This window comes from Monodelphis domestica, chromosome 1, assembly GCF_027887165.1.
Source record: "Monodelphis domestica isolate mMonDom1 chromosome 1, mMonDom1.pri, whole genome shotgun sequence".
Taxonomy (NCBI): domain Eukaryota; kingdom Metazoa; phylum Chordata; class Mammalia; order Didelphimorphia; family Didelphidae; genus Monodelphis; species Monodelphis domestica.
In genome coordinates, this window is record NC_077227.1 from 320,295,555 (window position 1) to 320,318,800 (window position 23,246).

The window sequence follows — 23,246 nt, forward strand, 5'->3', positions numbered from 1 at the left end:
CAACTCTGAGGTATCACCTCACACCTAGCAGATTGGCTAACATGACAGCTATGGAAAGTAATGAATGTTGGAGAGGATGTGGCAAAGTAGGGACACTAATTCATTGCTGGTGGAGTTGTGAATTGATCCAACCATTCTGGACGGCAATTTGGAACTATGCCCAAAGGGCGATAAAAGACTGTCTGCCCTTTGATCCAGCCATAGCACTGCTGGGTTTGTACCCCAAAGAGACAATAAGGAAAAAGACATGTACAAGAATATTCATAGCTGCACTCTTTGTAGTGGCCAAAAATTGGAAAATGAGGGGATGCCCATCAATTGGGGAATGGCTGAGCAAATTGTGGTATATGTTGGTGATGGAATACTATTGTGCAAAAAGGAATAATAAAGTGGAGGAATTCCATGGAGACTGGAACAACCTCCAGGAAGTGATGCAGAGTGAGAAGAGCAGAACCAGGAGAACATTGTACACAGAGACTGATACACTGTGGTACAATGAAATGTAATGGACTTCTCTACTAGCAGCAATGCAATGATCCAGGTAAATTCTGAGGAACTTTATAGAAAAAACACTATCCACATCCAGAGGAAAAACTGTGGGAGTAAATCACCAAAGGAAAACAACTGCTTGGCTACATGGGTCGAGGGGATATGGCTGAGGAGGTAGACTCTAAATGAACATCCAAGGGCAAACAACAACAACATGGAAATAGGTTTTGATCAAGGACACATGTAATATGCAGTGGAATTGTGCATCGGCTATGGGAGGGGTGGGGGGAGTGGATGGAGGAATAGAAAATGATTTTTGTAACCAAGGAATAATGTTTGAAATTGACTATATAAAAAAGTAATGATAAAAAAAACTTGAGGTACTAGAAAGGACAAATGCTTGAGGGGATGAGAGAAAATAAGTACACAGATAAGTAATGGAATAACGAAATGTACAATCATTCTGAAGAGCAGTTTGGAATTATGCCCAAAGAGTTACAAAGACTATACTTATCCATTGATCCAGCAATACCACTAATAGGTCTGTATTTCTAAGAGATCAAAGAAAAAGGACCCAAAGAATCAGAAATCAGAAATGAAGAATGGCTGGACAAATTGTTGCAAATGATTTTGACGGAACATTATTATGCTATGGAAAATGATAAGGGGTGTGGCTTCAGAAAAACATGTCAAAACCCATATGAACTGATGCAAAGTTAAGTAAGAACTGGGAATCATTCTACAGAATAACAAGAACACTGTAATGATGAACAATTGTGAAAAATGCAAGCAATACAATGATCATTACAATTACAATCATTACGTTGATCAATATAATGATCCAAGACAATTCCAAAAGACTCATGATGAAAAAATTGCTATTTCCTGACAGAGAACTGATGAAACTCTGAGAAGAAACTGAAGTATAATTTACTTTTTCTTTTTGTAATATGGATAATATGAAAATGTGTTTTCCATGATTTCACATATATAATTGACATTATGCTGCTTTTTTTTTTCCTCAGGAGGTACAAAAAGAGGTAGAAGAGAGAATTTGGAACTCAATTTTTAAAAAAGAAATGTTAAAAATATATAATAATTTTTAAAAAATAAGTAAATTAGGGGAACATGGAATAGGGTTAGGGTTAAAATAATTTACCTGTCATCTATGGGGAAGGGAAATATAGAACATCACAAGATGTAAAATTAATAATTTTGATTATATTAAGTTTAAAAGTTGTTTTTTTATAACATACAAAACCAATGCAACAAGATTGGAAGGGAAACAACAAACCAGGGGAAAAAATTTATAACAAATTTCTCTGAAAAAGTCTCATTATATATAAAGAAGTAAGTCAAATTTATAAGAATCAAAGTCATTCCCCAATCAATAAATGGTTAAAGGATATGAATAGGCAATTTTCAGATGAAGAAATCAAAGCTAACAATAATCATATGAAAAAAACATTCTAAATCCATCTTGATTGAAGAAAAGCAAATTAAAACAACTCTAAGGTACCACCACCTCACTCCCATCAGATGTTGGAGGGGATGTGGCAAAATTGGGACACTTAATGCACTGCTGGTCCAGCCATTCTGGAGGGCAACGTGGAATTATGCCCAAAGAGCTATAAAAGAATGCATGCTTTTTGATCCAATAATACACCACTATTGGGTCTATATTCCAAAGAGACAAAACAACAACAACAACTGGAAAAGGATTTGTTTGTATAAAAATATTTATAGCTGCTCTCTTTGTGTTGGAAAAAGAATTGGAAACTAAAGGGATGTTCCTCAACTGGGAAATGACTGAACAAAATGTGGTACATAATGGTGATGTAATACTACTGTGTTGTAAGTGGTAATGAATAGGATGATTTCAGAAAGAGCTGGAAAGACCTACATGAACTGATACAGAGTGAAATAAGTAGAACCAGGAGAACATTATATACAGTAACAGCAATATTGTGGAATGATCAAATGTGATAGATAGACTTTGCTCCTAACAGCAGTGCAATGATCCAGTACAATTCTGAGGGACTTATAAAAAAGAATACTATACACCTCCAGAGAAAGAACTGTTGGAGTAGATATGTAGATGAAAACATATGATTTATCACCTGTTTATTTGTGTATATGTTTGGAGGTTTTGGTTCTATAAGATTATTCACTTACCAAGATGAATAATATGAAAATATGATTTCTCTACACAGGTGAGAAAGTCATAGAAAAAAAGGAAATAACGACTCAGGATTTTGCCACAGTATCATATATTTTAGATCACCTATAAATATTAACCATAAATATTTAAATGTGAGTTCATTGTCCAAACAGTAGACATGCAAACAGAGAAATAGAACCATTTCAATATTGGCATTTCCAATTTACCAGCATTTCACATATATAGCCCCTTCTTTCCATTCATATAGCCATCACCTAATTCATCCTCTCATTGCTATTTACCTGGAATACTGCAAACGTTTTGTAATTGTACTCTCTGTCAAAAGCTTCCTACCTCCAGTCCATCCTCCCACAGCTTCCAAAACAATCTTCAAAAACACAGGTCTGACAATGTTATATATAACAGTACCACTCTAGTCATGTCCTATTGTTTCCATGATCAAATATAAAATCCACTATTTAGCTTTTAAAGTTCTTGATGACTCGACCCCTTCCTATCTTTCTGGTTTTTGAATGCATCACTCCCCTCCACACAGTCTACATAGTGTTCCTAACACATGACTCTATCCCATTTCCATGTCCTGCTCTCCAAACCTGGAATGCTCTCTTCCCTTAGAATCCCTGGTTTCCTCAAAGGTCTCTGCTCAAATACAACGTTCTGCAGGCTTCTCCTGGGACCTCCATCTGCTAGTGCCTTCCCCTTTAAAGTTTCCCTGTGTGTATCTCATATGTACATGCTGCCTCTCCCATTAAAGCATAAGCTCCTCGAGGGCTGGAACTATTTTTTGCTTTTTCTTTGTATCTCCATTATGTGGACTACTAAGGACTAATTTAATTTAATAATGGGTATTTGTTTATTGATTGGTAGTATCTGTAAGTAGATGAAATGTTTTGCAATTATAGAAATGATCAAAGTTGCAAATGTGAAGTTCACACTTCCCCCAACATATATCCTGTTTTAATACATTCTTCTAACTTTTAAGTCATTACTTCTACAGAACAGTCTTTTTTTTTTAAACCCTTACCTTCCATCTTGGAGTCAATACTGTGTATTGGCTCTAAGGCAGAAGAGTGGTAAGGGCTAGGCAATGGGGGTCAAGTGACTCGCCCAGGGTCACACGGCTGGGAAGTGTCTGAGGCCAGATTTGAAACTAGGACCTCCCGTCTCTAGGGCTGACTCAATCCACTGAGCCACCCAGCTGCCCCCTACAGAAGAGTCTTGCCATGTGGCAGGGGCAAATTATTTCTCCCCCACTTAAGCCTCAGTTTCCTAGTCTATAAAATAAAATGGTTAAATTACATGATCTCTAAGGTCCTGTTCTGGCTCTAAAAATCTGATCTTAAAACCTGGAGATATAAATTCTTCGTGTACTACTTTAGGTTGCCACTCTTCCATAAATCCTTCCCTAACATTCCAATCCACAGTGGTCTCTCTCTTCTCTGAACTAATTTAGCAATTAATCTCATGTAGGATGATGACTATACCAATGGAGTATAAGCTCTGGAAGGTTCTATCATGCTGTTACGGTTTTGATCACAGCCCAGGCAAAGATTGTGCTTGCTATTCAAAGAATACCCTACCTCATTATGGAGAAGCTTTATCACCTAAAAGCTGGCCAGTATATGATGAACTTTTTGATCATGTTAATCCATAAAACAAAGGGAAATGAATGATCCTCAGTCCTATGAGGCTCCTTTTATTTCTATAATGATGAAGAATAGAGTGTTAGAAAAGGAAATACAGGATACTAACCATTACACATATTTAGACAAGTTATAAATATTCACTGAGTGTATTAAATGATATACTAACTGAGCAATCAAACTATATCAATATTGACTATTTCAATGTAAACAAATAATGGTTAATTTCTTTATAGAGTCCCATAAGTGCTCTATATATTATTTCATTTGATCCATAAAACTATTCATGCAATGTATGCATTCCAAGAATTATTATCCCATTTTATAGATAAGGAAATGAAAGCTCAGAAAGGTTACATGACTTGACCATGGCTATGCAGGTAGTAGGTGACAGAGGTGGAATGCAAATCTAAGCAAACTGTCTCCAAGTCCAAAACTCTTAATATTCCAATACTAAAAGATATAAAGAAAATAAAGCAAAATGAAGAGACGGTTCGTGTGTTCTCAGACAGACAAATAAAGGAGTTGATTTAATCTAACCCAAAAGCCACAAAAATAACCATCTCGTGGGTAAGCAATACAAATTTTAAAAGCATAACTGCAGCTTACATGCTAAAATGTGTAGAAGGTAGAGAAATTCTAAAAATAATTTAATAAGATAGTCAAAACTAAATCAATATATACTTTAACATTCAGAGACTTCAATAAATAGAAGTGTTTAGGGGAAAATGGCAAAAAAATATTTGGAAAATAAGGTTCTAGACTAAGAAAGAGGCTTATAGACTACCTTTAATTGTTATGCCTATATTTGTAAATACTTTCTTCAAGAAGAGTCAGATGGTGAGCTCCAAACAAGATGGTGAGCACTGAACAACATCACAGAAAATGAAACTTATCTTAACAGGAAACAATCGATTCCAGTGTGGAATTCATTTCTGAATCAGCTGCCTAAGCAGCCAACTCATTAAATTGTCAGAGAAAATATCAAAATCAGTAGCAGTTCAGAAGAAAGGCTATGAGAATCATGTGATTACAACAGACCCAACCTGACCTATTAAAAAAATAAGACATGGAGAGGAAACAATATTAACACTAACTACAGGCATATCTTATTTTATTGCACTTTGTTTTAATTCTCTTCCCATATACAACATGTTTTTACAAAATTTTTATGACAATCCTGCATCAAACAAGTCTACTGGTACCATTTTCCAATAACATGTGCTCACATCATGTTACAATGTGGCCATTCTCACAATATTTCAGACTTTTTTGTTATTATTATATTTATTATGGTGATCTGGGATCACAAAATGTGACTACTGTAATTGTTTGGGGGCATCAAAAATCATGTCCACATAAAACAGCAAACAATTAATAAATGTTGCATGTATTCTGATTGCTCTATAGACCACTGTTTCCCATCTCTCTCCCTCTTGTTGGGTCTCTCTATTTCCTGAACTACAACTATTGTAATTAGGCCACTTAAAAATTCTACAATGGCCTCTGAGAGTTCCAATGAAAGGAAGAGTCAATTGATGTAGTAAACTTTAGGGTTGTCTTATTTTAAGAAATCGTCATAGCCATTCATAACTTCAGCAACCACCACCCTGATCAGTCAGCAGCTATCAACAATGAGACAAGACCCTCCACCAGAAAAAAGATTATGACTGTCATGGTGGTTAATGTTTTTTAGAAATAAAAATATCTTTAATTAAAGTATGTACATTTTTGGCACAATTATATTGCATACTCAGTAGTCTACAGCATAGTGTAAATATAACATTTATATGCCCTGGAAAACCAAAAAAATCATGTGACTAGCTTAATTGGGCTATTTGCTTTATTGTAGTAGTGGTCTAGAACTGAACCTGCAATATCTCCAAGGAATGACTAAAATTGCTTACAACACCCCCAAGTCCATAATTCTAGGAGATCTTTATCACTTCTAGTAACAAAAATAAAAAGGCTTTCATAATCTGCCCCCTTGCTTACCTTTACATTTTTCTCACATCTTACCCACTTCTGTCCCACCATCCCATGCCCACACCATATACTCTGTGATCCAGGGACACTATCCTCTTTGCTATTCCTGAAACAAGTCTGAACCTTGCATCTTCCCTGGCTGTTCTCCATGCCTGGAATTCTTTCTCCACATCTCATCTCTGCCTTCTGACTTCCTTCAAATCCCAGCTAAAATCTTAGACTTCTACAAGAAGCCTTTCTGATTCTCCCTTAATGTTAATACCTTCCTTCTGTTGAAAGCTTTCATTTATCTTGTGTATATCATTTGTACATATTTATTTGCATGAGCTCTTTTTGTGATAGCAAAGAATTGGAAATTGAGGGGTTATCCATCAACTGGGGAATGGCTGAACAAGTGGTAAAAAACTGTGATGGAATACTATCATTCTATAAGAAAAGTCAAGCAGGATAATTTCAGAAAAATCTGGAAAGACTTACATGAACTGATGCAAAGTGAAGTCAGCAGAACCAGAAAAATATTTTACATAGTAACAGCAATATCTTTTGAGGAATAACTGTGAATGACCTAGTTATTCTCAGCAATGCAGTGATCTAAAATAATCCCAGAGACTCATGATGAAAAATGTCATCTGCCCTCTAAGAAAGAACTGATGGAGTCTGAATCCAGATGGAAACATACTATATTTCACTTTCTTTCTTCTTTTATTTTTCATTTGAAATCACTTCCACAAAATGACTAATATGGAAAAATGTTTTACATGATTGTACATGCAAAATCTATATCATCTTACCATCTCAGGGAGGAGAAAAGGTTGGGAGGGAGGGAAGGAGGGATTAGAGAAAGTATGAGGAGAGAGAGAATTTGGAACTCAATTTTTTAAATGAATGTTAAAAAATTATTTTACATGTAACAGGGAAAAATTAAATATTATTCTTTTAAAAATTAGTATTTGTGTGTGTCCCCCATTAGATTTTGAGCTCCTTGAGAGTAGGGACTCTGTTTTGTTTTGTTTATGCCATTCTTTGAATCTTCAGCACTTAATAAGGTATCTGACACATAAGTGTTGCTTAATAAATGCTTATTGAGTAACTAAGTGAATCAGCTACCTGTACAGTCCACTTGTCAGAGGGAAAAAAAGCAAAATTCATACCAACTTAGAAAAATATAAAGGTAATAAAGATGGTATGATATGCAGTCACAACAGCTTCAACCTGACCTATTTTTTAATGCATTCTGGCTAAAGGGAAAAAAAAATGACACTGACTAACATAATTTCCTACAGAAGTTTAACCAATGCAAAGCAATTACCCTAACAAGAAAAACAAAAGAGCCCAGAAACCACCCTAGTTAGCAAACATTTCCTCTCCTTACCAAGAGGAGAGAGGTGGAAGGCAAAATCGATAATAGTTTAGAATGTTAACTCACTTACTAAAGAGGAAGAGGATAGATCAGGAGCAATATGCCTCATAAATGAGCAAAAAGCAGTGGAGGGGAAAGAGTTTATGCGGGGAGAGTGTATCAGAATGCTTGGCATGAAATTCAGTTAAGCCAGACCATCTCTACAATATTTATATAGTAAACTAGGGAAACAACAAACATCAAATTGGAAGAGACTTACAACATTTCTATAACAAACTATTTTCTCATATATAGCAGTAGAAATGCCATATAAACTGGACTATAACACAACAGTCCCCAGTAAGCTAACTAGAAAATGGAAATGGCACTAAAGAGTGATGTCTAGAAAACAGCTGGACGAGACCAAGTATACATAAAGAGAAAATCCTTTCTAGAACTGACAAAATTTTGATAAGGCTGATTGATTCTTAAGAAATCTGAAAGATTTTTAAAAATTGGAAAAAAATTACAGATGGCATTACTATTCAAAATACTACATCAATACTATATCAATAACTATCAATCAACATGCTTTTATTTCTATAAAAATCTGCATAAGAATAATCTACACATATATCAAGGATAAGCTTGTAGAAAATATGAAAAGAGAATAGACAGGCTTTCACAAACTATTTTCTACATCCAACTACATCTTCACAGTTTACTCAATTGATTGAAACATGCAGAGAATACAAAATCTCACTCTGATTATTTCCTGTAGACAATAAAATGTTTTTGATTTGGCAAAATGAAATGCAGCTATGTCTCCAATGCAAAGGTTAAAATCATACAAGTTTTCTTTAGATGCAAAACATAGTCAAATTTCAATATTAATCAAACAAGGCATAAAAATGATGTGTACTAGTCAACAGTATTTATCACTGTCGTGGAGTATGTTGTGGAGTAAAGAATCCAAATATAACTGAAATTTCTTAGGTGAGGTCCTCCAGGAACTCCTGTTCATGAATCTGGAATCAGAGGACGTGAGGTCACTCTAACATCACATATTTTCTACTTTTGTGATTCTGGACAAATTAATTAGCATCTCTAGACCTCAGTTTCCTCACTTATGAAGTGAAGGGATTGGTGAGGTCACTTTTAGCTATAAAGCAATAGTCCTAAGAATTGTGTAACCTTTTCAACATTCCCAAAATGCTTCTTATAATAAAAAAAAAAAAACATCCTTTTAAGACCAATATTCTGGCAATTATGTCCAGAATCTGAGAACAACACAGTCCCTGAGAAAAGAAAATTGCAAGTTATCTAAAGGGTAACAGACATTGTATGCTTCAGCACATTTCTAAGGATGATTGCCATACAAGGAATGGTATAAAGGACATCATCTAGTATGTAACCTGAATATTAAAGGTCACATTACATCTATGGCTAGAGGGCATAACAAAAAAGGCAGAAACAATCACAAAAAATAAAATGGATCATTCTGATTACATGAAATTAAATTTGTTGCCAAAGCCTGTTGAATTTACCTTTGCAACATCTCTTGCACATGTCTCCTTCTCTCCTCTAACATTGCCGCCACACCACCACTCCAGAGTACATATGGTTCTCCCTGCCACTAGTCTGTCCTCACTCTACTCCATTTCCATTCAGCCACTAAAGTGATTTTCCTAAAGCAAGAGTCCAGCATGTCAACCACCTTTTCCTCTCCAAAAGGTAAACTCCAGTAGTTCCCTATTAACTACAGAAACAAATATAAAATCTGTTTGGCTGAATCGTGCTATTTACCTCCTGACAGTGAGGTAATTAATTCAAGGAGTAGAATAAGGCAAATGTTTTCATTTATCTCCAATGTTAGGATTTGTTTTGCTTACTTTTGCATATTTGATAAAAAGAATTTTGTTTTCATTTCTCTCAATTTTGGAGAGGGAATTAGAGTGAAGGGGTATTATAAGATTACCAAAATGGAAAAAAAGAAGAAAATAAGAAAACTATATAGAAGAGAACAATAGAAAAATTGGTAGGAAATAACTAGAAAGCAGGTTGTCTTTGAAAATAAATTATTGAAAAAGAAAATAAACTTTTAATTTTATTATAAAAAATAAAATATAATCTTCTGTTTGGCAATCAAAGTCTTTCATAACCTCTCTCTGACCCTGCTACTTTTCCAGTTTCCTTATATCTTATAACCCACCTTTGATTGAGTGACACTTCCTAGAACAAAATACTACATCTCCCCAACTCCTGGCATTTTCACTAGCTGTCCTTCATGCCTGTGCTCTCCTTTCTCAACTCCACCTACTGGATTCTCTGGCTTTCTCCAAGTTTGAGCTAAAATCCTACCATCTACAATAATCCTTTCCCGATCCCCTTTAATTTTACCACCTCCTCTCTGTTGATTATTTCCTATTTATCCAGAATCAAGCTTATTTGTATGTGGTTTTTTGCATATTGTCTCCTCCATTGGACTGCATAATCATTGAGAACTATCTTTTGCCTCTCTTTATATCCCTGTCTCTTAGCACAGTGCCTGGCACATCTGAGGCACTTAATGAATGCTTTATGACTCCACTCTCTGATTGAAAAGTTCTTTCATGAACTAAATCAACTAAGATAAGAAGTCGTTGTGGAAAAAAAAACTTGTATTAATTAGCTCTGAAAAGAGATACATATATATTTAGCCAAGACAGTAGATAACAGAGGGAGAGAGATAGACAGACAGGGAGATGGGTAAATATAAATAGAGAAAGATGCTGAGAGATAGATAGAAAGAGAAAGAGAAATAGATTAGAGAGAAATTGAGATAGATATAGAAAGGGATATATACAGATAGAGTCAGACAAGACAGGCAGACAGATAGATAGATAGATGATAGATAGATAGATAGATAGATAGATAGATAGATAGATAGATAGATAGATTTCCAAGATACATAGAACTAACTTAAATACAGTAAGACCAGGATGTGGATATGAACAAACTCGCAATGTATTACAAATTATTGACAAACATATGAAATATTGTTCCAAAAAATCAATAATATCAGAAATAAAAATCAAAACAACTCTGAGATTTCAAATCACACCCAAAAAATAGCAAAGATAATAAAATATAGGAACTGCTGATGCTGGAAGAATTGTGGAAGATAAATAAACATATACAACTTTAGTGGCAATGTGAATTTGTTCTAAACATTCTGGATATAAATTTGACATACTAAGAAAATGATTAAAATGCTCATATTCTTTTAACCAAAGATCACACTCTTGGGCATTTTCCTAAAGAGGTCAATGAGAAAAAGCAAGGTCTCATATATGCTAAAATATTTGTAACAGCACTTTTTGTAATAGAGAAGAATCAGAAACCAAGTACATATCCATCATTCATTGAATGATTAAACAAATTATGGTACTTGAATGTAATAGAATATTACTGAACTGATGATGATAGATAATAAATGATGGAAATAAAGACTACAGAAGACAAGAAGATATATGAACTGAAGTAAATAAGCAAATGAAATTAAATAAGCAATGCCAGGAATGTAATATACATAACAACTACAAGATATATTGGAAAAAACAACAAAATAATCAAAACTGAATGCTGTGTAATTTTAATAAGCAAGCTTTGCCTTAAAGAAGAGTTAGGAGAATACAACTCTTTCTTCCTTGGAGTCTGTGCCTTTACAAAGCACTTTCCTTAACAACAACCCCATGTGGTAGATGAGGAAAACCAAAAAGGAACCAAAGACCTAAAGCATAAAAACACAAAAAGCAGGATTATCAGAGTAATACTGGTAGTTGACTTGAGAAAAACTGAAAGAAAATATACTAAAGGGGTCAAAGCTCTCCAAGCTCAACTCTCAGTCACCGAATTTCATCAAATAATACTGGGAGGCCTCCAATAATTATGGGTAAAATTTATTCATTTCCTTTGGAATGGAGTAACCCCCAGAGATTTGGGGTCATAAGCTATTTTTTCTTCTTTGAAACTGACAGATTCCTAGACATAACATACTCAAGGCCAAGTTGTCTCAGACAACCATAACAAAAAGCGTGAAAAAAAAAGTCACAAACCTCACAGCTGGCATTTGAAAGAAATAAATATTTAGTAAATAGACCACTACTGTGATGAATGTTCCAAAAGTCGAACTTCTCTTTGGGAGATAGACATAGTAATGTGTATGAGGGAGGCAAATTGTGAAATTATTATTATTTAAGGAAATATGAACATGTATTTTAGAAAATGATCACTCAAAAGTTACCCATGACCTCTTACCTGCAAAAACTGATGACTTTTTCTCAGTCCTGTGATCTCACTGCATCTCTTAACATTGCTGACCACTTTTCATCTTTCTTCCTGGATACTGTCTGCCATGATACTACCCTCTTCTCATTCACCTACCAATTGGATTGCTCCATATCCTTTTCCTTTGATGCCTCATCATCTATCTACACCTCTGCAACCCTATTTAGTGTGAATTTCCCACAAAGATCTGACCTATAGGATTCCTCATCTTCTTTCTCTAAAGTCTCTCTTTAAAGAAGATCATCTATTCCCCTGGATTCAGTTATGTTCTCCACTTAGATGACTTTCAGACTAGGTATTTATCCCTAATGACTCTTTTGAACACTATTCCCTCATCTCCAAGGCCCTGCTGGACTTCTTTATGTAGAAATCCCATTGGCAACTGAGCTTCACCATACCCAAATCTGAATTCATCATTTATCCCCCCTAAAACCATTGCTCTGCCAAATTTTCCTCTTTCTGTTGAAAGCACCCAAGTTTGTAACTCTCCAGTCACCCTCGACAACTTTCTTCTTATGTTTCTTACTTTTCAAGAGTCGTAAGGGTAGATAGAAATGGCAGAATAGACTGCTAGAATTGGAACGTTGTCGAGAGGGAGTATATGAACCATTGATGACCAGGCGAGTATCGTAAGATTCACTGATGAAGACAGGTGATTAGCAGGTTCGAGGTCAAGGACACAGCCATTAACTATCTTCAGACCAAATGATGTTGGTTTGGTGAAATCAGCCATTACCAAAAGAGGCCACTGAACTGGCTTTGCATGTTGACATGAGCAAGCATACAAAAAATAGAGTGTAGTTATAAACAGTTTTTATAAACTTTTCTAACTCATTAGTCCCCAAACATTATAACTCAGAAAAAGCCACTAAAATATAGATTTTCCATTTCATTATTTTAAATCCACAGCTACATTATCAAATATTCTTCTTGTACTAGAATCAAAAGCTCTAAGATGGGTTAAAAGTAAAAATCTACAAAATATAAGGCTATGTTATAGTTGATATATCACTTCTGGATTTGTATTCTATTCGAAGAAAGTATTCATGACATATAAGTGTGACATTTTTAAGTAGTCTTTGACCTTCAGCTTTTGGCATTAGGCCTCTGCTTTTTCCTCCTCAAAACTGGCCTATATTTTTCAATATGTTTTCCAGTTTTCCACCATCTTTTCATATGCTCATTTATGTACTATCAACATGAGATTATAACATATATTAACTAGAATTTATTTATAAAATTTCTCTACTTCCTCATCAACTAAAATAATAGCAAAGAGATAGCTAGGTGGCTCAGTGGATTGAGAGCCAGGCTTAGAGATGGGAGGCCCTGGGTTCAAATCTGACCTCAGATTCTTCCCAGCTGTGTCACCCTGGGCAGGTCACTTAACCCCCTTGCTTACCCCCTTACCGCTCTTCTGCCTTGGAACCAATGTACTGATTCTAAGACAGAAGGTAAGGGTGTTTTTTTTTTTAAATGATGGCTAATAAATAAGCTTCAATGATCATAATGAAGAACTTTTTTGTATTCTCATCATGGCTACTGCAAGATGAAATCACAGCATCCCATAGAACACTTTCTAGTTTATGGGTACAAAATTTTTCTAACTTCACTCACAGAAAGAACGTTAATATTACTGTTGGTATAGTTCTTCTAATAATTTGCCAATTCTTTTATCATTGGTTACAGACTTAATACCTACTGCTATGATAATTTTTATAGATTCTTTAAAAACATTGTTTTTAATATTTTCTGCCCTTTTTCCACAATTCCACTGCCATTACTATGAAAGTAGATGACACAATCTTAAAACTGTTGATGGACTATTTTACAGCATATCTCACTTAAAGGAAGATATCAAAAGAATGGAAAAAAATAGAAACAGTATTTTTTCTCTGACCTGTGATTTCAGTGGTACAAAGGAACTACTTCTATCAACATAGAGCAGTTTAATTTGAGAAGATTGCATGGGGGTACTAAGAGGTTGAGTGACTTACCCATGATGTGAGATAGGATTCAAACCTTCCTGTCTTTCTGTTTCTGAGGCTAGTTCCCCATCTAGAACATTATTTATTATCACCCTCTTGCCAAAAGGAGGACTGAGGAAACATAACAGATCAATATGCCTATTTTCCCATCTTTATATCATCTTCATGAAAATTACCCACACATACATCAAGGATATCTTTGGTAAAAATATTTAGATTCAGGCTTTCACAAATTATTTTCTCCAATCATATCCACGTCTTTAGTCATACAAAAGGTGAAGAGAACACAAGATTTTGTTATGCTTACCATTTATTGATTACAAATAGGTATTTGACTTAGTAGAGAAAAGAACGACCTTAAGGATTCTCCTCCAACAAAGAACTTTTCATACAAATGTTAAAATAAGGCAAGATCCCTTGATAATTGCAACCACAAAAATAATTGTGATGAGGAGCAGCTAGGTGGTTCAGTGGGCAGAGTGCCAAGCCTAGAGTCAAGGAGGATCTGGGTTTAAAAATGACCTAAGATACTTCCTAGCTGAATGACCCTAGGCAGGCCACTTGACCCTGCTTGCCTAATCTTTATCCTTCTGTCCTACAGTCATTTTTAAGATAGAAAGAAAGGGTTTAAAAAAAATAACTGTGACCTACAACCCTCTGATATTCTTAAGGTGAAGCATAAAACAAAATGTAAATTGCCAAAGATTTTTACTGCTCTCATGAAGGATATGCAGTGCAGAGTCCAAATGAAAAAATGATAGATGATGAGGTCCTCCAGATGCTCCTATTGCAGCTGGTATTCTAACTGCATCAAACGCCATAGCATTACAATTCCTTCTGAATGGCATCCATGATTATTCAAAATAATTTAAAACCAACCCAATAATTCACATAGGAAAAACTAGAGTAAGCTCACACCTCCAAAGGTCACTGCCTCCCTTGGGCAGTGCTAGGCAAATTGAAAGACTGCAACTGGTTCCCATAAAGTGGGGGAGCAACAGGAAATGACATTGAGAAAACTGCTTTAAAAAGGCCAGCTAGAGGATTCTGGACTGGAGAAGGAGACTCTTTCCCTGAATCCTGGCTCAAATTGCAGTGGTGAGTGGAGTGATTCCTTCCTTGGTTCTTCAGTGAGGAGACCCTCTCTGCTCCTTGGCACTTTGGTGGGACACTCCCTTCTGCATGAGTTCTGGTGAAATTCTTGGAGGTCTTAGCCTCATGTGCACTGAAGGTTCTTGGTGAATTCTTCAGCGTCTCCTGTTTCTTTGGATTTTGACTTCCTAATTAGGACTTCAGATCCTGGTGATATTTGCTTTGGGATTCACATTTGCAGTCTGGAAACATTAGGATTACACTTAAAGTATTTGTACTTATAGGCAGTACTTCTGTCTCTTTATCTACATTTTTCCACTCTTTCCACTCTTTCCACCTCTTTGTAAATAAAGCTGCTAAAAGTAATTTTTACTTAAGCTGTAAGATTTTTAAATTGGCAACCACAATGTTACTTTAGAATTCTCATATTTAGCATAAAACCTAAATTTAAATTCTTACAATCATCAAGGCAATAAAAAGCCATTTAAAGATTCTGAACAGGGATTGACAGAGGTTCTGAACTAGGCGAATGTGTGAGTCAATAGGAAGGGGAAGGATGTGAAAGATATCACTGAAAGAGAATTGAAAGATTTTGGCAAATGACTAGTTTTGGAGGATAAGGAAGAGGGAAGAGTCAATGATCCCAAGTTTTGGGGTCTGAGTGACAAGGAAGACAGCAGTCAACAGAGAAAGGCAAGTTAGGAGAAGAAGCAGGTTTGGGAGAGAAAATGAGAAATTCGATTTTGGGCACATTCATTCTGAGATAAGAGACTGAACATTTAGGTGGAGATAATATCAGATATTTGGGTTGTAACTCAGAGAGCTAAACATACAGATTTGGTAGTCAAGGATAAAGACAAACCCCATTGGGAGAAAGAATAGAGATATACAGAGAGATCTATCCACTCTGTAGCCACAAAGCAGGAAGAAATAGTGATTCCTTCAACTCTAAGTCATTGGTGTTGGCTACTTCGGGGAAAAGGGAAATAAGGATTGTTATAAAAAAGAAATGAGAAGTAAGACAGTCTTTGACAAACCCAAAGACCCCAGTTTTTGGGACAAAAATCCAGTATTTGATAAAAACTGCTGGGAAAATTGGAAGACAGTGTGGGAGAGATTAGGTTTGGATCAACACCTCACACCCTATACCAAGATAAACTCAGAATGGGTGAATGACTTGAATATAAAGAAGGAAACTATAAGTAAATTAGGTGAACACAGAATAGTATACATGTCAGACCTTTTGGAAGAGAAAGATTTTAAAACCAAGCAAGACTTAGAAAGAGTCATAAAATGCAAAATAAATAATTTTTACTACATCAAATTAAAAAGTTGTTGTACAAACAAAACCAATGTAACTAAAATTAGAAGGAAAGCAACAAATTGGGAAACAATCTTCATAACAAAAACCTCTGACAAAGGTCTAATTACTCAAACCTATAAGGAGCTAAACCAGTTGTACAAAAAATCAAGCCATTCTCCAATTGAAAAATGGGCAAGGGACATGAAGAGGCAATTTTCAGTTAAAGAAATCAAGACTATTAATAAGCACATGAAAAAGTGTTCTAGATCTCTTATAATCAGAGAGATGCAAATCAAAACAACTTTGAGGTATCACCTCACACCTAACAGATTGTTCAACATGACAGCAAAGGAAAGTAATGAATGCTGGAGGGGATGTGGCAAAGTAGGGACATTAATGCATTGCTGGTGGAGTTGTGAACTGATCCAACCATTCTGGAGGGCAATTTGGAACTATGCCCAAAGGGCAATAAAAGACTGTCTGCCCTTTGATCCAGTCATAGCACTGCTGGGTTTGTATCCCAAAGAGATAATAAGTAAAAAGACTTGTACAAGAATATTCATTAGCTGCGCTCTTTGTGGTAGCCAAAAATTAGAAAATGAGGGGATGCCCTTCAATTGGAGAATGGCTGAACAAATTGTGGTATATGTTCGTGATGGAATACTATTGTGCTAAAAGGAATAATAAAGTGGAGGAATTCCATGGAGACTGGAACAACCTTCAGGAAGTGATGCAGAGTGAGAGGATCAGAACCAGGAGAACATTGTACACAGAGACTGACACATTGTGGTACAAGAGAACGTAATGGACTTCTCCAGTAATGGCTTTACAATGTCCCTGAACAACCTGCAGCGATCTACGAGAAAAAAAAACAAAACTATCCTCAAGCAGAGGACAAATTGAGGGAGTAAAAACACCGAGGAAAAGCAACTGCTTGACTACAGAGGTTGAGGGGACATGATTGAGGAGAGACGTTAAATGAGTGCCCTAATGTAAATACCAACAACAAGGAAATGGGTTCAGAGCAAGGACACATGGGATACCCAGACAAATCACACCTCGGCTAGGGAAGGGGGGGGGGGGGGGGGTTTGGAGGGGAGGAAAAGAAAATGATCTGTTTCCAATGAACAATGTATGAAAATGACCAAATAAAACAATGTTTTTAAAAAAAAGAAATGAGAAATAGGAAAGGGGCAGTATATGGTCAGTCACTAAATGAGGTTTGTCATAGAATCATAGAATCACAGAGTTAAAGTATATTCAAACTAGAAGACATCTCTGGGTTGATCTCATCTGTGACTTATCCAAGATCACTAAGCTAATAAAAGGAAACTTCCCTCTCTCCTGTACTACCTCATTATACCTCCCTTCATTCCCCATGCAACCCCAATAAGCACTTGGGCTGGTGGGAAAAAAAAGACCCAAGGTTCTAGTCAATGGTGGGGTCAACAAAGACATGGGGAATAGAAGTGGGAAAGAGGAAAAGGAAAGAGATGTCCTATAGCATTTAGGGAAGGAAAGGCATTCTGAGGTCCATTTGGCTCTGGTGTCCTATATAAGGGGCCTATATTGCCTCCTCCTACATGTACTCCTAATTCATATTTTAAAAGAAACATCTAAAATATCAAAGGGTGATAGGGTTAGTTTAGTGAAAAGAGTTTTTAAACTTCCAAAGAAAAGCCACATTGTTTTAGGTGGGAAAAGTGTACTATACAATCAAATAAGGTTGTAGGACTCTTTTTTTTTTTCCCCAGTTTAGGCCTTTGATTTCAAAGGTACTGGGAGCTCTCAGTAAGGAAATTCCTTCTACCTAAAGCAACCTGGCAATTGTCCTGCAACTTTAAAAAATGGATAGTTACCTAAGACACTGACAGGTTAAATGATGTGGCCAAAGTTGCATTAATATTTGTGATAAACTCCAAATTCAGAGGAAACAAATGTATAATTTGGATTTGAATTGAAATAAAATAAATCAAACATAGAAAGTTCTGAACAAAAAGGCCTCACAGGATTTTTATGAAGAAAATACTTTCCAAACCCTAAAACCATACAAATGTAAATTATTATAAGGATACAAGAATTTTAATTTCCAAAAACTTTTACCTTTGTTCTGAACAATTTTTCAATTAAACTATTTAAATCACTTCTTCCACTTCTGCTTGTGTTCCTCAAAACTAGCCCATATTCCTGGGGGCACCTCTTATCATCTAACAAACCACCTTTCTTTTGTTCAATTCACTCATGAAGGCAAATTTATTTTAGAAAAATCTATGTTACAGCTGCCTAGGAAATCATAAAGTAAAAGAAATACTGAGTTACTGTTCATTTTAACTTCTGATACACAACCTCCTTTTTTGTAGTTATAGGAAACTGAAGTTTATACATCAATTAACACAAGTTTAGTTTGCATGATTCTGTGCTCAATTCCATTCAACATTTAAGAGCAAGGGTTCACTGGCATGGCTCTTAAACACCTATTAAGCACTATGCAAAACATCATAGACACTAGACCCTGAGAGGAAAAAAATAGTTTCTTCTTCAAAGAACATACTAAGGGGTCAACAGATCAATATAGACAAGGTAATTAGAGGGAACAATCTAATCAGAGAGATAAGGGAAGGTTTCATAAAAGAAGAGGAATCTAAGCTAAGACTTGTAGGTGAATAAGCTCTCTGAAAGGCACAAATGAGGAAAGAGTACATCCCAGAGAAATGGAACATCAAGAGCTATAAATGCATTTTGGTCAGAACACAAAGGGGTAAAGAGGAATAATGTGAGACAAGGTTGGAAAGGTAAGTGGAGCCAGAGTGCAGCGAGCCTTAAATGCCATACTGAGGAATTGGTATGTTATCCCAAAGGCAGTAAGAAGTCAGGTGCCCAGACCAGGGCCTTAGAAAGATTATTTGACAGCTGAACTGGAGATATATTGGAAAGGAAAGAGGCAAAGGTCAGGAAAACCAAACAGGAAGCTATTATAATATCAGAGATGATGGGGTGATGAGAATCTGAACTGAGATGATGTTCATGAGGGTAGAAAAGTAACTTATAAAACATATTGCAGAGGTAGAATAGCCAGGACTTGACAACTGACTAGATATGAGAAGAACAAGGGAGAGAAAAGAATCTAGGACGACGCCAAGGTTATTTATCTGGGTTACTGGGAAGATCGCGGGGGAGGAGGTATCTTTAACAGAAAGAGGAAAGCTTGGAAGAGGGCAGGGTTAAGTGGAGTCAAGTGAGATTTTGGTTCAAATTTAAGTTCTGACATTTAAGAGCTCTGTGAGCCTACAACTCATTTCACTTCTCTGAAGCTGTTTTGAAACCCCAGAACAGGACTAATACTTTTTGCTGTTGTTATTCAATCATTTTTCGTCCTGTTGGACTCTTCACAATCCATTTGGAGTTTCCTTGACAAAGATACTGGAGTGATTTGCCATCTTCTTCTCTAGCTCATTTTACAGATGAGGAAACCGAGGCAAACAACATTAAATAAGTGATTTGTCCAGAGCCACATTAGCTACTAAGTGTGAGGCCAGATTTGAAGTCAGGAAGATAAGCCTTCCTGATTCTAGGTTTGGCACTCTATACATCATACCATGTAGCTGCCCTGGGAATTATACTTGTACTCCCTGCATTAAAGGGTTGTTGAAAAGAAAGTGCTTTGCAAATTTCAAAGCACTAAAGAAATGAGTCATTAATACTATGTATAAGGAAAGCATTATATTAGACTCTGATGGAAGATACAAAGATGGGTAAGGCACTTAAGGGAAGAAATGAATAAAGCATTGTACCTCAAGTCAGGAAGACCTGAGTTCAGATCCTGCCTCATGTAACCTCTGCCTAAATTTCCTCATCTATAAAATGAGAATCATAATAGCATTTACTTCTCAGGGTTGTTGTGAGGGTATATGAGAAAATATTTGTAAAAGCACTTTGCAAGTCTTAAAGTGCTATATAAGTGCTAGTTATTCTGATTATAGTCTTGGCACTCAAGGAGCTCATAGACTAGTAGTAGAGGGAAAGAAGACCCTCATCCCCTGCCCCCAAAAGAAAAAACAACCTATTGGCACAAAAATAGAATGTGGTAATTTCATAACAGAGGTACAAAGAATGTGATATGTTGAAAGACTTTGCCAGAAACATATTTATCTTTTTCCCAAAACAATCAACATCATTCCTCTGCTAATTTGGAAAGGGGACATTTCCCCTCATTAACTCACATTCCCTTAAGTATTCTAGTTATAATGAAATGCAAAGATGAAGGGACAAAATTCTCTCTACACAATGAATAGGCCTGAGGGAATTACTCACCACTAACAAATTAGTGTTTGCAAAATACTTTAAAGATCTAAAGTGCTACATCATGACTAAATACTGTTATTACTAGGTAGTTGGTTCAAATGTAAATCAAAAGGTAAAAAAAAATCAGCAAATAAAGTTAGTGTTTAGTTAGGTGTGAGCAACACCTAGAGTGGGGGGTGGGGGTGAATGCATATTTAATTAAATTTGTAAAAGCAGAGGATGTTGTTACTCACCTTACTAGGCAAACAAATTGAAATATAAGGAAAGCAGGGGCAGCTAGATGGCTCAATAGATTAAGAACCAGGCCTAGAGGTGGAAGGTCCTGGGTTCAAATTTGGCCTTGGATACTTCCTAGCTGTGTGACCCTGGGAAAGTCACTTGACCCCCATTGCCTAGCCCTTCCCACTCTTCTGCCTTGGGACCAATACGCAGAATTGATTCTAAGACAGAAGGTATGGGTTCATTTTTAAAAGAAGTAAATATAAGGAAAGCAAAAGGTTCCAAATGAAAATGTTAAAGATATACAGAATAGAATCAAATAAAATAGGGGCTAGAGAAGGTAGAATGGAGGACTATTTTACAATTAATGTTTCTGGAGAATAAATGAAAACTATATTTGAAAATGAGGTACAACAGAAAGATCACCAGTCCAAAAATCAAAGGTCTAAGTTTTAGTTCTAATTCTGCAACTAATTTGCCACATATGACCTTAAGCATATCATTTAACATGAAGTATGTCCCATTAAGTAAGCTCTAAGATTTTATAATTCTACTTGATTCCACTTATACATTTCTTGCATCCATTCCCTTTCTTTCATTGGACTTTGGGTCTTCATTGCCTCTTTCCAGGATGACTGCATCCTAATGGTCTCTCTGCCTCAAGTCTCTCCTTTCTCCAATCCATCCTCCCTCCACAAGCTGCCAGATCTACTAAAGCACAGGTCAGGTCAGGTCAATTCTCTGCTCAATAAACTCCAAAGGCTCTTGATTCTGTGCAGAATCAAACATAAATTCCTCTGTCTGGTATCTAAAGCCCATCACAACCTGGTTCCAAACTACTTTTCCAGCCTTATGATATACCACTCCCCATCTCACACTCTATGACCCAATCCAATAGACCTTCTTGCTATTTCTCACTCCATCTTCCATCTCTATGTCTTTGCAAAAATCATCCCCATGCCTGGAATGCACTCCCTCCTTACCTTTACTTCTTAGATTGCCTCCCTTCCTTAAAGTTCAGCTCAAATTCACTTTCTGCCTAAATCCTTTCCTGATCCCCATAGCAGGTAAAGTCTATCCAAAAAAAAAATTAACTTGTATTTACTTTTACCAACTCTTAGCCCATAAAGCCTTGGGAATTCAATCACAAGATATTAAGAAAGATATTAAATTAACTGTAAAGATGCCTCTATGCCCTGAAATTTAGAAGGGTCCCATCTCACTAGAAGAACAGATTTTTAAATAAGTAAGTAATCAAGGCTAAAGGGAGATTTATCTCTTCCTTATCTCCCCAATAGTCATAGCAACAACTTGCCCTGAAAAAAAGACACTCCATCCAGCAGTTCAAGAGTTTGTCAGTTTTAGAGAATCTGAAGTGCAAGAGAGGGACATACAGGCACAGAAATGAAGGCAGTCAGTAAAAGGAGAAAACAGCTTCAAGGAAGAAGACTCTGGCAATAGAGAAACCAGCTAGCTATGGAGAGGAGCAGACCCTAGAAACTCAGCTGAGCAACTTAGCCAGCCCCAAGGGGAGCCATGTGAGGGCCCCATGAAGAGAAGGCCCTGCAGCAGCAGGAGTGGGGGCTCGCTAAGGCCATACATGTTCTACACGTGTGCCCCTGCTCTTCCCATAGATGCTGTGTATGTTTGTGGAAGAGTACACTTTCTAGGGGGAAATGCTTTGTAGCTACTATGTTTACTACACCATCTTGGCCAAGTCCTTTGCTGGGTAATTGTGTTTACTGACTATTAATGAAAGAGCAGTGGGGCTGGGGCTTATAAGCACATACCCACAGGGTTCTAAGGTGGCACCCTCTATGGGCTGCACTTCTAACTTGCATTTACACCCTTAGACAGGGTCTTCTTTTAAACTTCATTTTCATCTAAAACAACTTTTTGGATTAAAATATTAATGTCTAAAAATCTTCACTGAATCATCTCCTGTGTAATAACTAAATCCATACCTCTTGACTACTATCTCCCTACAGGTCAGACATTAAGTTCATCATCTTAACCAATTTACTTTTTTTTTCTACTTTACAACTGTAATCATTTTACTTCCTGACAAGGTATCGGCATTTAAACAAAGTGAGCATGGAATGTCATACCTTACTTTAGAGTAAACACCAGAAAAGGGCTTTAATATGATTTCTAGTGCTATATGGAGAAAGTTCTCTAGTAACTCCCTTAAAAAAATAAACCCCCAACTCTGAAAGTTAGCATAGAATAAACTCTAGAATTAAAGAAAAAAACAAAACATCACTAAAGTCTTCCTAATATAAAAGTAACCCTGGGTTCTCCAAAAGTATATGCCTAGTTCAGTACATAGAAAATGTTTAGGGGCAACTAGGTATTGTAGATAGAGTACTAAGCT

At 36.2% G+C, this 23,246-nt stretch overlaps 1 protein-coding gene across 5 annotated transcripts in view; it reads right to left on the reverse strand.

The window, feature by feature from the left end:
• Positions 1-23,246, reverse strand: part of TRAF3 (TNF receptor associated factor 3) — a 157,816-nt gene that overhangs the window by 123,601 nt on the left and 10,969 nt on the right. The window contains exon 1 of one of the 5 annotated variants that reach the window (XM_056811224.1): positions 4,252-9,622. The exons of the other annotated variants lie outside the window; for them this stretch is intronic. The gene's annotated coding sequence lies outside the window, so the exon portion shown is untranslated. Of the gene's footprint in view, positions 1-4,251; positions 9,623-23,246 lie in introns of those variants that run through there. 5 annotated transcript variants of the gene reach the window in all.